Source organism: Salvia hispanica, chromosome 6 (assembly GCF_023119035.1).
Source record: "Salvia hispanica cultivar TCC Black 2014 chromosome 6, UniMelb_Shisp_WGS_1.0, whole genome shotgun sequence".
Taxonomy (NCBI): Eukaryota; Viridiplantae; Streptophyta; class Magnoliopsida; order Lamiales; family Lamiaceae; genus Salvia; species Salvia hispanica.
The window spans coordinates 17,943,951-17,957,839 of record NC_062970.1 but is presented as its reverse complement, the minus strand read 5'-3'; the positions used below and the strand labels follow the sequence as shown (position 1 = coordinate 17,957,839).

Below are 13,889 nucleotides of genomic sequence, written 5' to 3'. Positions count from 1 at the left end.
ATAAATATATTTACTAAAACAAAGTACTAGCTACATATCTTATTTTAATTATTAACTAATTCAAGATGGCTCTGATCCGGTGTGGCCCTCCAATAGTTACACGTAATTATAAACGTGTTTTTGACACGTAACTAATCATTAACCAAAAAATTCACCCTTAATATTTTGTCCCTAGTAATTATCCAATTATTTACAATAAACCAACTTTCCTATTAGCATTAAACACTCTTTACTAGACTTTGATAATATGAAAACCTAACAAGCAAAATGTGACATATTGATTATTGCCAAATTACAAATATGTACAGCTAGTCCAACTATATAAAACCCCATAACATAACTAATCAAATATCAGACGAGAAAAGAAATATGGCCAATACTAATCCAGCATCAAACTTTGTGGTGGCGACGACCCTAATGATCGTCGCAATGATAACTATGAGTGCTCAGATGGGTGCAGCAGCGCCGTGGTCTCGGCCTAAAGCACCGGTGCCACAAACATCACCGGCACCACAAGCATCACCACCGCCTCGAGCATCACCGCCTCCACGAGCATCACCACCGCCACGGGCATCACCGCCGCCACGAGCATCACCTCCCGTGGCGGGGCCGGTGCCAAGCGGGGGCGTCCAACAACATTTCAGCAACATGTTCGATTTCCTAAAGTATTGTTCGATTTATATGCACAGAACCGTGCCAAGAATTTTTAGACCCAATGCAAAATGTTGCGCAAGTATTAAAAAAGTGAATGTTTCATTATTTTGCAAAATCTTTTTTATACCAAATAGTGAGTTGGTATTTAGTCCTCGTAAAGTCGTCCGCACAGCCAAGTATTGCGGAGTTCCTCTCCCTGCTAAATCAAGATGTGGAAGTAAGTATTCATTTATTTATTTTTGTTAAATGTGGATAATTTTGTGTTAATTATATGGTGATTAAAGATTAATTCCAAAATGCAGCTTACAAAGTTAAAGCATATATGTGAAGTGTGAAGGAGCAATACAACCAATGAAGCCCGAAGAAATAAGTTAAAGCAAATAAATTTGGCGGTAACGATATTGTTAGAGGGTTAAAAGTGTATTAATCACTGTAACATGTTCCGCAAGAAACTATTTATTAAACATTATTATATTATTTTATATGCAAGGGTTATGTTATATTGCTAACTTATAGTTAAATTGCTAACTATAACTAAATAATATGCATTAGATCTTAAAATTAAAGGTTAAGATAATTTAACTCCAAGTATCAATATAACTAGGGATATCAATTGGGCTAACCCGCTCGGGTTCGGGCCAAACCGCTCGGATTGTCGAGCTATTTGGGTGCGGGTTATTCGAGCTGTAGATTTTTAGTGTTATAAATTTTTGGCCCTAACCCTAACTCTTCGGGTTTCGAGCTAACCCACAGGCAATTCGGGTCAGAAGTGATCTTATTTGTTTCTTTCAATCCAATTCAATATTCTAACTTATAAATAAAAACAGACTGTCGTAAAGTGAAATATTATCAAAGTGATCAAGAGAAGAAAAATAATAGCTATTGAAAATTGAAACAAAATATATAAACATATCGCTTAATTAGTGTCACGTGTGAATCTGAATACAATTAAATGGAAATCATGCATTTCATAATGAGTTAAATAACGTTCTTAATTGTATACCCAAAATATAAATTCTAAGAAGTTAAAAAATATAGTATAGGTAATAGGGATTGTGATCAATTGAGATTATTTAGGCTAATTGAGAAATGAGATGCAATATCAGCCACTCATTTTTATTAAATGAGTGGTCCAGATTTTGCCACAAAATAAATATTTTTAGATTAATTTAATATGAATGGGTAAAACTGTCTTTTCGTGTTTTAATCTAGGTTTCTTCAGCATATTACCGTGAGATTGGCGATTCTTGTGAGATTTTGCAATTTCCGTCAGATTACTGATTGAATCTATTTTAACGATTTATGATTCAATTGATTCGAAAATTAGACTCAGACGATTTCAACGATTTCAACGATATCTGATTTGCGATTCAATTTTCGAAAAACAGATTTATGTGTTGATTTTGAAGTTTTTCGGTCGATTTTACCAATTTTGAAGTTCTTCAGCTTTCAATTGCGATTTCTGGGCCCTGCTCTATGCATAGAGCATGTCCGTGCCAATGGCAAGAGCACGAGCAGCCGACGTGGCATGCTTTGATTGACCGTTGATTTATTATTTTTTATTATTATTATTTTTTAAAAATTCGTAAAAATCTGAAAATTTCATATTAATAAAAAAAATATTTTCCCACTCTCTAATAAAATATATCTATTTTTTTCATTCTTTTAATTTATTTTTTCATTATTTTTATCCCAAAATTCATACTTTCATCTATAAATATGATGCACTATTTATTAGCACTAAATATACCTGCAAGCATACGTACAGGGTAGATCTAGTATAACTAAAGATGAATACCGAGATATCGAACACAGGGAATAAGATTGCAACTGATTACCATATACTAAGCATCACATACTATCTAGAGACACAGAGTTTTTGGTTTGATTTTATAAACTAGACATAAAATAAATAAACAAATAACAAGAAGCATAAAAACATATGATACAAAGCAGGCGAATGATGTAGAATTTTAGGATCCAAAACACAATCGACCTCCTTGAATTACGGTCTCTAGAGTTATTAAGTCGGTCACTTAACTAGATTAAACCCCCTCCCGAGGTGAGAAATCCGTAGATTAGTTGTAATAATTGAAGTCCCCTTCTAATTCTTAGACCTAACTCCTAAAAGATCGTTAAGACCAATGACCTCACGTGAAACCTCAACTCTCCCGAGTTCTATTGAATTAAAGTGTGAGTTATCCCTTTTCCAAGTCAACTATTTCGTCTCCCGAATACTTTAATCAACTCTAACATGTATTCAAGATGTAGCTAATCAATTGAACATAGAAAGCACAAGGATAAATCAAATAACTGCAAGAGCTAACGAGGAAAATCAATTGAATATCTTCACCAAAAAATCCACAAAAGATGTTCTACTCATAGACAAGTAAATACACCAATTAAAGTACAAGACATGAAAGAAATTGATAAAACCCAAGGTTGAATCTTCAATCTTCAGCCTTCTCTTGCCTGGATCTGCAGAGCTCCGCTCCAATGGAAGATGGATGATTATGTGTGGATTATGGAATGGAAGAATGTGTAGAGGGGAGAAGGATTGGAGGCTCTGAGATGGAGAATATAAATTAGGTTAAGAGGTATTTATAGGGTGGAAAAAGGTTTAGCTTGATAATTTTCGTGCCCTAGAATAATTGGGAGAGATTGGGCTTCACAATATAATAATTTTTTTCTTCCGTGAATTTCCGCCTAAATTCCCGTCAGCTTTGACTGCACTGCGCAACGTTCGTAGAATAGACATAACTTTCTCCACAAAACTCCGATTGAGACGTGCGAGATATCCACGCGAAGCTCTTTCAAAGACGAAGAGAATGGTATGAACTAAGCACTGATTGGACTTCAAAATCGCTGGCAGAATGGGCTCGAACAGAGGCTGCTGCACCTTGGCCTTTTTGCACCTTTTTTCTATCTTTTTCTATCATTTATCAACAAACACATCAAAAATACCAAATGTATAACATATGCAATTTAAGAACATAATTTGCATGATTGACATTTAAAACAAGTCAAATCTAGCCCTTAAAAACATGCAAAATCCGTGTTTGTCAACTCCCCCAAACTTAATTATTTGTTTGTCCTCAAACAAAACAAGAGAAAAACTAATAAAGAAACACGGATGCTAAGAACTAGACTTCATAGTTGCCTCAAAAATTGTAACAAGAAATAAAGAGTTTGACTATAATACAAATCAAATCAAGCAAAGCTTATTAGTGCATTTTCATTACTAGCTCGTTGATCACCTTGAAGTACATGCGCTCACAGTGTTTAGAAGTGTGTTTATCGCTCACTCTCAAAGTGTTTATTGGAAAAAGTGTATGCTCTCAGATCATGCAACATGCAAAGTTTACCATAGGCTTGCTCAAAGTCTAATCCCTCCTCTACTTTATGTGATTAAAATCAAAAATCCGAAAGGTCTTTATTTTAGGTTATAATGTAGGCTCTTTGGTAAGGTGAGGAAATATGGCTAAAAAGTGACTAAACCCAAACATAGCAAAAGTGATCAAGTTCTACTACATCAAACTTAGCACCCCACCAACAATTCGAATCTCAGTAAATTCTAGACTTTGTCTAAATTTCTTCTCACTTCCCAAATTCCTTTGATTATTTTTCTTTTCTTTTCATTTTTCTTTTACATCCTCTTTTTTTTTATGCACAACTGAATATCTCATTCAAACCACAAATGTCTATGCACTTTTCACAAGTAAGCACACTACTTTTCTCTCTACCTTATCTCTCCAACTCTTTTCACAAAATATAAACTAAAATTCACCAAGAGTGTATGGATATTTCCCTTTATTTAGCTTCCAAAGAAAAAGACTTTAAAGGCTCAAAGTGGCTAGCTAGGGAAAAATATTTTGAGTAAGGTCAATAATTTGGATATAGAAAGTAGCTAAGAAGGATGGCCTAACGTCCTCTTTTATCATTTAAACACTATGTAGACTTAGGCAGACTAGGAGCAAGTTCTAGAAACAAATACATGAATGCAGATAAATCACACAAGAAGGAAATTATAGCTCAAGTCTCACAAGGTATAAACATGATTCAAAGTAAACAAGCAATTCATTAATTGTGCACCTTTTAACTAAACCTTCAAATCAATGCATCAAGTCAACTCAACCAACACATAAAAGAACTTTTTATCATAGGCAACTCGGTCTGATGTCCTTAAACATGAGTATTTCTAAGTTTTCCATGTTATGCTCACGACAAGATTCACCTCGGGATTATTAAAAAAAATCTAAAACTAGCCAAATTAAGCAAAAACAACTAAACTCACGGTCCACCACTTCATCCCCCCAAACTTATTCAAAATTAAGTTAAGAATAAGTTTGAAAAGTCGGTAGGGACGTGGGTAAACTAAGAAAACACATTAAACTAAAACAAAATTAAATATGAAAAAAATGATACAAATGTTGGGTTGCCTCCCAACAAGCGCTTGGTTAACGTCTTTAGCTTGCCGTTCTTTGAAGCTCATAAGTTAGCCCCATTCTCGGGACTTCCTTTGGGATGCCTTTTGTACCTACAATTTCGCAATGTGAGTATAGAATGAAGAAAATTGTAGTACAATGCATAATGTGTGGCAATCCCCCAAACTTTAATCATATCAAGGCATAAAATATGCAAAACAAGTTATCTACCTTAACATGATCCTTTTTCATCCCCCGTAATATTCTCTATCCCCATTTAATTGCAAAAAATTTCAACAATAGACCAATATCAAGCAAAACAATTAAGGTCTGAAAATATACACAATTCATTAAAGATAAAATAGTCTCGCAATGCTATGAACATGAACTGTGTGTATCAACAATCAAGCCAAAGTGATATTTGGTTTTCACCCACATACTCAAGCACACCCAACAATAATTAATTCCAATCAATCCAAACCATACAAATTTATCATTCTCCTTCAAACTCCAATCCAAACTACCAATACATATCAACAACAAAGTCATTCAATGAAAGAATTCAAGTTCAAAACTCAGAAATTACAATAAGAACATACCTTGTGTTGGATGACGGTTGAGCATAAGAACCATTGATAGAATCCAAAGAATTTGATTAAGTGATGTGAACTTGTAGTATGGATGTGTGAATAATATGGAGAAAATAAAATATAATGGGGAAGTGAGTTCTATTTTTTTTTTTAAATAATTTTAAAAAGAAAATAAAAAGAAAAGGAAAAAGAAAGATTTTTTTTAAAAAGACGTTTCTGTATAGAAAACGAAAATTTAAAAAAACAAAAAAACAAAAAAAGAAACATAGAAAAAAAAAAGAAATAAGCTACAGCTCTACGGAGTAAGACCTTAGCTTTACGGAGGAGGAAAAAAACAACTAAACTAGGAAACTTAAAAAAAAAAAAAACACCAAAGAGCTATATCATTGAAATTTATATCTCACCCACGCTCTACGGAGCATATCAAGTGTTGTAGCAGATGAATGTATCTTGCACCGGAGCGAAGAGTAATCCATTGTTGTGATTCGTGCTCTCCTCGCAAAACAGAAGAAAGAAATAAAATAAAATAAAACTATACAAAATATTACACTCTAAATTAGTATTATCAACCGTTTTACAATATCAGCTTAAAGCAATAATATTTCCCGGCAACGGCGCCAAAAACTTGATACACTATTTATTAGCACTAAATACACCTGCAAGCATACATGGTAGATCTAGTATAACTAAAGGTCAGTACCGGGATATCGAACACATGGAATAAGATTGCAACTGACTACCATATACTAAGCATCACATACTATCTCAGAGTGTTTTGGTTTGATTTTATAAACTAGACATAAAATAAATAAATAAATAACAAGAAGCATAAAATGTAATACCCGCACCCTAAATTCTTTTCTTTCGTTTTGTTATTGTCGAACTAAAGATGTAAGTTCTCTTTCCACGAAGGGTTATTGGAACTCGAGCCCTTGTTATGAGATTTAATTCTTTTTAGTTGCAAGTAAAAGATAAAGTAATCAAATGAACTAAACAATTGGACTTTGCATTGTGAAATATCGCGTTTTTGCGAGTAGAATTTTTGAAAACAATTAACGAGCAACTAACGTTCAAATGCTTCAATACATAGAACAAAATTAACTATTGAACAACGAAAATATATATATATATATATATATATATACATATATGTTACATGGAGCAAGTCCTCAAATAAAGGAGACAAGAAAAGGAAAGGATAAAATGTGCATTAATCGAATAGAATCAGTCTCTCCTCCCGGGCCGATAGTCGCGGCCCGTTTTCCGGTCAGCCGTGGGCCGAGGTATCAACTGTTCCAGACAGCCAGCAGCTTGGCAACCAAGCTTGTCTCGACCTGCAAGGTAGAAGTCAGTTCTTGTCTACTAAGGAACAAAAGAAAACAAAGAAAAAAAAAGGAGGGGACTCTTACCTTAGGGATGGAGACAACCTTCTTTAGTTATAGATGACCCAAAGAATCACCATAAGAGGAAAGTCAGCCCTGCAACACCCTTGGCACAACAGCCACCTGCTCACTGCACAATCAAACGATTCAAATTGCTAGCCAAGTACTAGGTACCCATATAAAATGCCAAATTGCAGCCAAGAAGGAGGGGCAATGGGATCATTAAAGTGGGATTTTCTGCAGCATAACAACAAGTGATACAACAACTCCAATTAATCCCCCACAGTACCTCAAGATTTCAGCCTATAAAAAAAAGCCCCCACACCACCTTTGAGCACCCTCCTACACATCACAGAATTCAGCAAACTCTAGTGAAAACTAAGAACAAGCAGTAGCAAGCTTGAGAGGGAGGAAAACCGAGACCAAAGGCAGATTTTCTCGAAGCAGCCGTGATACCGAGAGGTAAACACCTCCACCCCCTTTCTCCCAATCAAGTTTTTCATGTCATCACATAGAGGCACCACAACTGAAGAATCAATCGATAACATAAGCTCACCCACTGCCCTTGTTTAGAACTCCATGATGGCTCAAGAACATAGAATCAGAGCCTTAGAAATCCCATAACAGTAATAGCATTCTTGGAGCTTTAACACATAAATGGAACAAGAGTACAATAGGCTGCCTTTATGCTCAAAATCAGTAGCACACACATGTAAAATTTCGTTCCAGGGAGCTAATATCCCCTCCAAAATTCAACTCAATTAAGCACAATCAAGCGGACAAAACAAATCGAACACCCCGGCTGTTGATAAAAAAAATACGGAAAAGAATGTAACTTGGAGTAGAGAACTTATCTTCGGGATGAGTCGGAGCTGTTCGGAGTTGTTAAGGGGACTGCCGTGACGGTTCGAGAGCGATTCGGTGAGTGACGGTGGCTGCCGGCTTCGTACGAGCAGCAGGGGCTGACCAGCTCGACGGAGGGCCGGCGGCGCTGGCGGAGCTGAGCTGTGGGTGCGCAGAGAGAGAGAGGCGATGCTCCCTCTCCTTCTCCGATGGCGCGACACCAGCGACGAGCGGCGGCAGGTGGCGGCGACTAGGTAGAGGCGGCGAGGTTTGCATTTGGGAGTCGAGGCGGCGAAGCGGGGCGAGCCGAGAACTCCTCCGTGGCCTCAGCGGAGAGGTGAGCGAGAGTGAGAAGCCGACGGCCGTACTCCGGCGACCGCGAGGCGGCAACGGATGGCGGCGATACCGTCGAGAGAAAGAAGAGAGAGATGTTGATTTTGGGATTAGGGTTTGATTTGGGGATTTTTGTTTAGAGGGAGAGACCGATGGATTAAGGAGAGTTTTGGGCCTTCCCTCATTTTTTTTTTAGTTGTTAGGCCTCCCTTAATTTTATCTGCTGGGCCCTAAAATTTTGGTGTTGGGTTGCATTTTATTTTGGGCCGTCAACTAAATAAAGTATGGACTAAGAATTTATTTAAATCTTGGACTCTCCTATGTTATGGAATTAAATAATAGTCCGCTAATTAATTCCACGAAGATAAGTCTAATTTTTCCGGAAAGTAGCAAGAGTGCTCAAATGATTGAAATTTAAGAAAAAAACGATACGCTAACGGTGAATAGACCTCGAGCTTAACTTAGTACCTTAAATGAATGGCTTAGGAGGTAGCACCCTCTAGTTAAGCAATTGTTTTAAATTAATTAAATCTACTGATTTAATTAATATTCAAGAATTCTAGAACTCTTCTAGAAAATTTTTAGAGGAAGAATAAAATGATCACGCACTTAGGATGCATTCATGTTTAAGCTTAACGGATATCTCAAAATCTAATTAAGTATCATTTTATTTCCTAAAGGGACGTCTTCGAACGTCATCTAAGACCAAGTTAAGGAAATTTCGGAAGGAGCTTTAGCTTTTGAGGTGGGCATTTCTTTCAAAATGTGATTTCAGTATGAAAATGTGAATCTTTGCTCAAGTATATTATCATGCCATGTTTTGTTTTATGATTACCTATCTGCTTGGCTATGCCAATTTAGTTAAATCGAATTCGGGTCCCAGTAGGGCCGCAAACCCTACTCGGACTAGTGTACACATAAGGGGACCGTGAGCTAACAAAAGGGGTTGGCCGGTCCAGTGACCGTCGTGGAATGTGGCCACATTCCCGGTTCACACAAGGTTCAGATATGGTATATCTATGTTACGTGATTGCGCAATCAAAATCTTTACTAAAGGAAAAGTATTTTTAGTGACTCGGGTCTTTTAAGTAAAACCCCGTGATCACTCAACTGTGGCATTGACAATTAAAGATAGAACTATTTTTGGCAATGTGCCCACTGAGTATATCAAATACTCAGCCCTGCATGTTATTTTCAAATGTGCAGGTTGAACGTGGACGAGCAGGCGAAGGTGTTGGGACAAGCATATTAAATAAGTAGTTAGGTAGCCCAAAGTAGCATGTCTTCATACGTGCTATTTTGTCTTGGACTCTTCCGCTGCAAAACCTAGAATTATGTACTAGCAAGCTTTGAACTTAGTCTTGATACTCTGATCACGTTTTGACTATGTACCCATATGCCTTTGATACTTTTGATTTGAGTGATTTCACCCTTTTTACGTTGTCCCTTGATTTTGAGAATTGTTTAGTCGCGAAATAGCTACGCTCACTAGCACTAGGGAGTTGTGGTCGTGACAGAGTGGTATCAGAGCAACGTTCTTTCGCTCTGGACCCAAGAACCTTCTTTTCAAGCCTTAGTCTAGAATGATAGTACTAGACTAGAATAGTACTAAAATGGAAAGCTTAAAGGGACCCAACACCTCGACTCGTCACGTTCAACTGCAGCAATGAGGTAAGAAAGAAGTTCTTACCAGAAAATTTTCAGTTATCCATGAAAGAACTTGATAAGAGGAAAAATGATTTCTTTCTGAAGATGTTGTGAAAACATTCAAGGTTTTCAAGGAAAAGCATGTAAATTTCAATTTTCCTATGAACTATGGAATTTCAAGTTTAAAATGTTAAGCATAAGGATGTCTTGAGACAAATGCTAAAGTATTATTAATTACGCATGCTCGATTATGTGAAGTATGATGATAGATTAAGAATTTTTAGAAAGTTACGAAATGACTAATGCATGCGAACATAGTATGCCTAAGAAGTACATTAGGCTGAACGCTCTTGAACAGTGTTGTAAGTTGATGACTTCCTTACCGCTTTCCTAAGCGATAAAACGAACAAGTATATGCAAGTTAGGGCAAAATCCTAATTTTGTTTTAAAAATGAGGAAATATAGGTGAATGGGTCTAAAAGTGGAACCCACACCTTTTCCTCTACCATATGTCTTGACGAGACCACGATCCATGATGTTGTAATTGGAACAATTCCAAATTTACAAGAATGAACCTAACAATTTATAAATAACCCATCTATTCTTAGATGGTAACGATCACACGAGATACGAGAAACTACCTACGGCACATGGGCGTCTGTTGAACGTTTTAAATGATGTGAACAACATGAAGTTCCCTTTGTCTTCATGATCTCAATCATAACCGAAATGAGCGTACCCTCGATCCAGTAAAGGAGGTGTATCCTTACACGAAAAGATATCGTACCTACGATCTAATTAAGTGATCCAGTCTTGCGTAGCAAGTCAAGGAGGCTACGCGATCTAGAAACAATGCTTATAGCACGTTGTGAAGCACGATGGAGAGTGCAATGTTTTACGAGAATGACCGTCCTGACTTATCGAGAACATTATGAAAATATGACCTTCAACGGCAGTTATTAGTTATAACACCAAGAATCCTAGCTTGGAATGTATGGTTTCCTAGAACGCTCTGATCATGTTCGAGCTCCGAAAGAACAAACAAGAAAGTGTCACATAACTGGAACAGATGATTATGGTCAACAGTACTTACTTGGATTCCCATCGATATCTTTCTATGAACCTCCTTAATGAAAATGCCCTCGTCTACTTTAGACTCCAGATTGACTCGCATTTATGCAAGTAATGCCTCACTTTTTCCTTTCCTATGAAAGTTGTGACTCTCTTCTAGTTTGTTGGCTATAGTAGTTGAGCTCATTATTCAGAAAATGTAAAATGTTGACTTCTTAAGCTCCGGTCATAAACCTTCGATTCTAAAGTTGCTTACGACCATGCCCTTCAAAATAATCTCATTTTGAACATCCTTAACAAGGGTGTATTGCCGTCTATTTAAGACTTTTGATTGACTCATGTTTTTACAAGTAATAAGTCGCTATCATTTTTTTTTCTTCAACGAAAGTGGTGACTCACTTTCAAATCCTAAATTCAGAAGAACTCATATGTTCTCAATTATCTTTGTTGGTTGTTGTCTCCTACGACCCCATCATTTATAAGATCAATATCCTGGTTTCTTTAACTCTCACGATATAACTTCACCCTTAAGTTGCTTATTGTTCAGACATTTCTCCTCAGAGAATGGCACATGCCAGTGGAACTTTTGTTCACCTCCTTATTTGGCAACCATATTGTGACTATTTCGTTCTTATATGGGTGAATTTGTTTTGCCCAGTTCCACTACATGCATTGTTTCTAGCTCATGATTTCTTTCTGAAACACTAAGTTAAGGCTAATGTATTGCATTTTTTTTCTTTCTTGATGGTAGTTGACTTTTCCAAAAATATTTCTTTCACTTTGGTCGCTACCTGTGAATCCATTGATGTATTTCCATGATTTCCACATTATGATGTTGGTGAACCATGATCAACGTTAATTCATGGCAATTGTTTACATTTCTAAACCCTCCTGCGACTAATCATCTAAGGTCTTGACATGTTGAAACCATCATCCTTGATGTCCGGATCTAGTCAAGTTGAGCGGACAATTGAACTATCTTGTTTGACAACCTACTATGGAAATTGAGAGTTAATAAAGTATCATCTTATTCTCATGACCTACCCCATGTTCTTTCAAGCTCCCATCAGAAGTGAGTTTTCAAATTCGATGGGTTTATCTAAAACCATTGGGGCCGCCTAGTTTTTTTTGAATTGACACGATGAGTTCAATTGAACCCAGTTCTTTCTTTCAAAAAAAATCAATTGTTGCAAATTGATGATGAAAATTCACAACAGTCGAGCAAGAGATGTTATTCTTATCCCTTTGGATATTCTATAGTCCTTTCAATAAAAGAAATTTGCAGTCATGCTTCTTCTAGGTGACATCAGTACCTATCCAAGTTAAGACTGTTTGATTAATCATCGAGTTCTTAGTACAAGGCAATCACGAAGGGCATAGTTGTTTGGACTTTTCGCACTTGTGTGCCGCCGGTCACGAGCTGCTATGGGATGGATCGTTACGCTATATGCATAGAATATAGGCCACAAAAAGAGAAATGTAAAGGAATCTTATATACGTACAGACCTAATGACTTTTCGTTGCACAAGACTTATTTATCTAAGTGATTAATCGTTTGGGGCACAAATAACAAAGTGAACTAGGAGAGCCACGAGGAAATGGAGATCAAGATCATCGTTAGGTAACGAAATCTAGTGAAAATATGAACACTCTCACAGATTACGTTTTAATGAACGGATGTCTTCGACAAGAGGAAAATCGTCTGAGATATGGCGCAATAAAACCAATGAATGAAGGAACGATCGGGAAAATGGAAACGTACTTCAAATGAGAATAAGAAGCAATAGCACACAGATGGAACCACCGTGGAGAGTGCAGAGTTAGGACACACAGATGCCTTAATTGTGGCAGAAGCGGACATTTCTCCAGGGAATGCCGAACAAGAATACTAGGACAGGAGGGCGGCAGGACTATCAAGGGTAGCGTTCGTAGCTGCGGGCACTTCAAGCTGAGCCGAGAAGAAAGGCAGTCCCAGTCTCACCCCCCAGCACCATATCACCAGCGGCAGCTACGCCAAAGGTTTCCCACTCAGGCTATAATTACTGCACCGAGGCAGAAGCAGCCTAAGATTGAGTAGGGAACCAAGAGCAATTTAGCAAGTATGGGAACTCTCCTCGACATACCTATTGCCATTCTTTCATGTCAGCACCTTGCGTGGATACTTTAGAATTGCTTACTGATGAAATCGAACATAAGATGAGGGTGTCCTCACCCGTAGGAGGCCTTATAGATATCTCACGAACTTGCTCGAACGTAGAATTCACTATGGGAAACCTTAAGTTAGTGGCTCACAATTTGCATGTGATGTTGATGTGGAGCGTCGACATCATATTGGGAATGGATTGGTTAGCCGAAAACTACGCTACCATTCTTTGTAAGGAAAGGCAGATCTCGCTGCAATACCCAGGGAAGGAACCCACAATCTTCCACGGAATCTCCATGAGGCGACGAAAGTCCATAATTTCTGCACTACAAGCAACCACTATGATAAGGAAAGGATACCCTGCATACCTCGTTTACCTGAATGGAGAAGAGAAAGAGGACCGTAAGATTGAAGATGTAGCAGTGGTACGAGAATTTCCAGATGTCTTCCCAGACGCACTACCTGGATTGCCGCCAGACAGGCAATTAGAATTCACAATCGATCTCGAACCAGGATCGGCCCCAGTATCGAAGGCACCATACAGAATGGCGCCTAAAGAGTTAGAAGAACTCAAGATACAGTTACAGGAACTACTAGACCTAGGCTTCATCCGACCCAGTGTGTCACCATGGGGCGCACCAGTGCTCTTCGTAAAGAAGAAGGACGGAACACTGAGAATGTGTATCGACTACCGAGAGTTGAACAAGCTGACGCTCAAGAACAAGTATCCTCTACCGAGGATTGATGACCTTTTTGACCAACTTCGAGGGGCCGGTGTATTCTCAAAAATGGACTTGAGATC

The 13,889-nt window shown here is 37.7% G+C and overlaps 2 long non-coding RNA genes across 4 annotated transcripts; one reads left to right on the top strand and one right to left on the bottom strand.

The window, feature by feature from the left end:
• Positions 1–6,755: 6,755 nt before the first annotated feature.
• On the bottom strand, positions 6,756–9,015 carry LOC125196732. Of its 3 annotated transcripts, none has more exons than XR_007171938.1 (3): positions 7,474–8,372; positions 7,078–7,392; positions 6,756–7,002 (listed from the first exon to the last, which is right to left on the bottom strand). It is a non-coding gene; the product is annotated as an uncharacterized LOC125196732 (long non-coding RNA). The 3 variants fall into 3 exon arrangements; XR_007171937.1 differs by having other exon boundaries at positions 7,078–7,180; positions 7,340–8,361; XR_007171936.1 differs by having other exon boundaries at positions 7,078–9,015.
• On the top strand, positions 8,872–9,650 carry LOC125196733. Its single transcript, XR_007171939.1, has 2 exons — positions 8,872–8,971; positions 9,433–9,650. It is a non-coding gene; the product is annotated as an uncharacterized LOC125196733 (long non-coding RNA).
• The last annotated feature ends 4,239 nt before the right edge of the window (positions 9,651–13,889 follow it).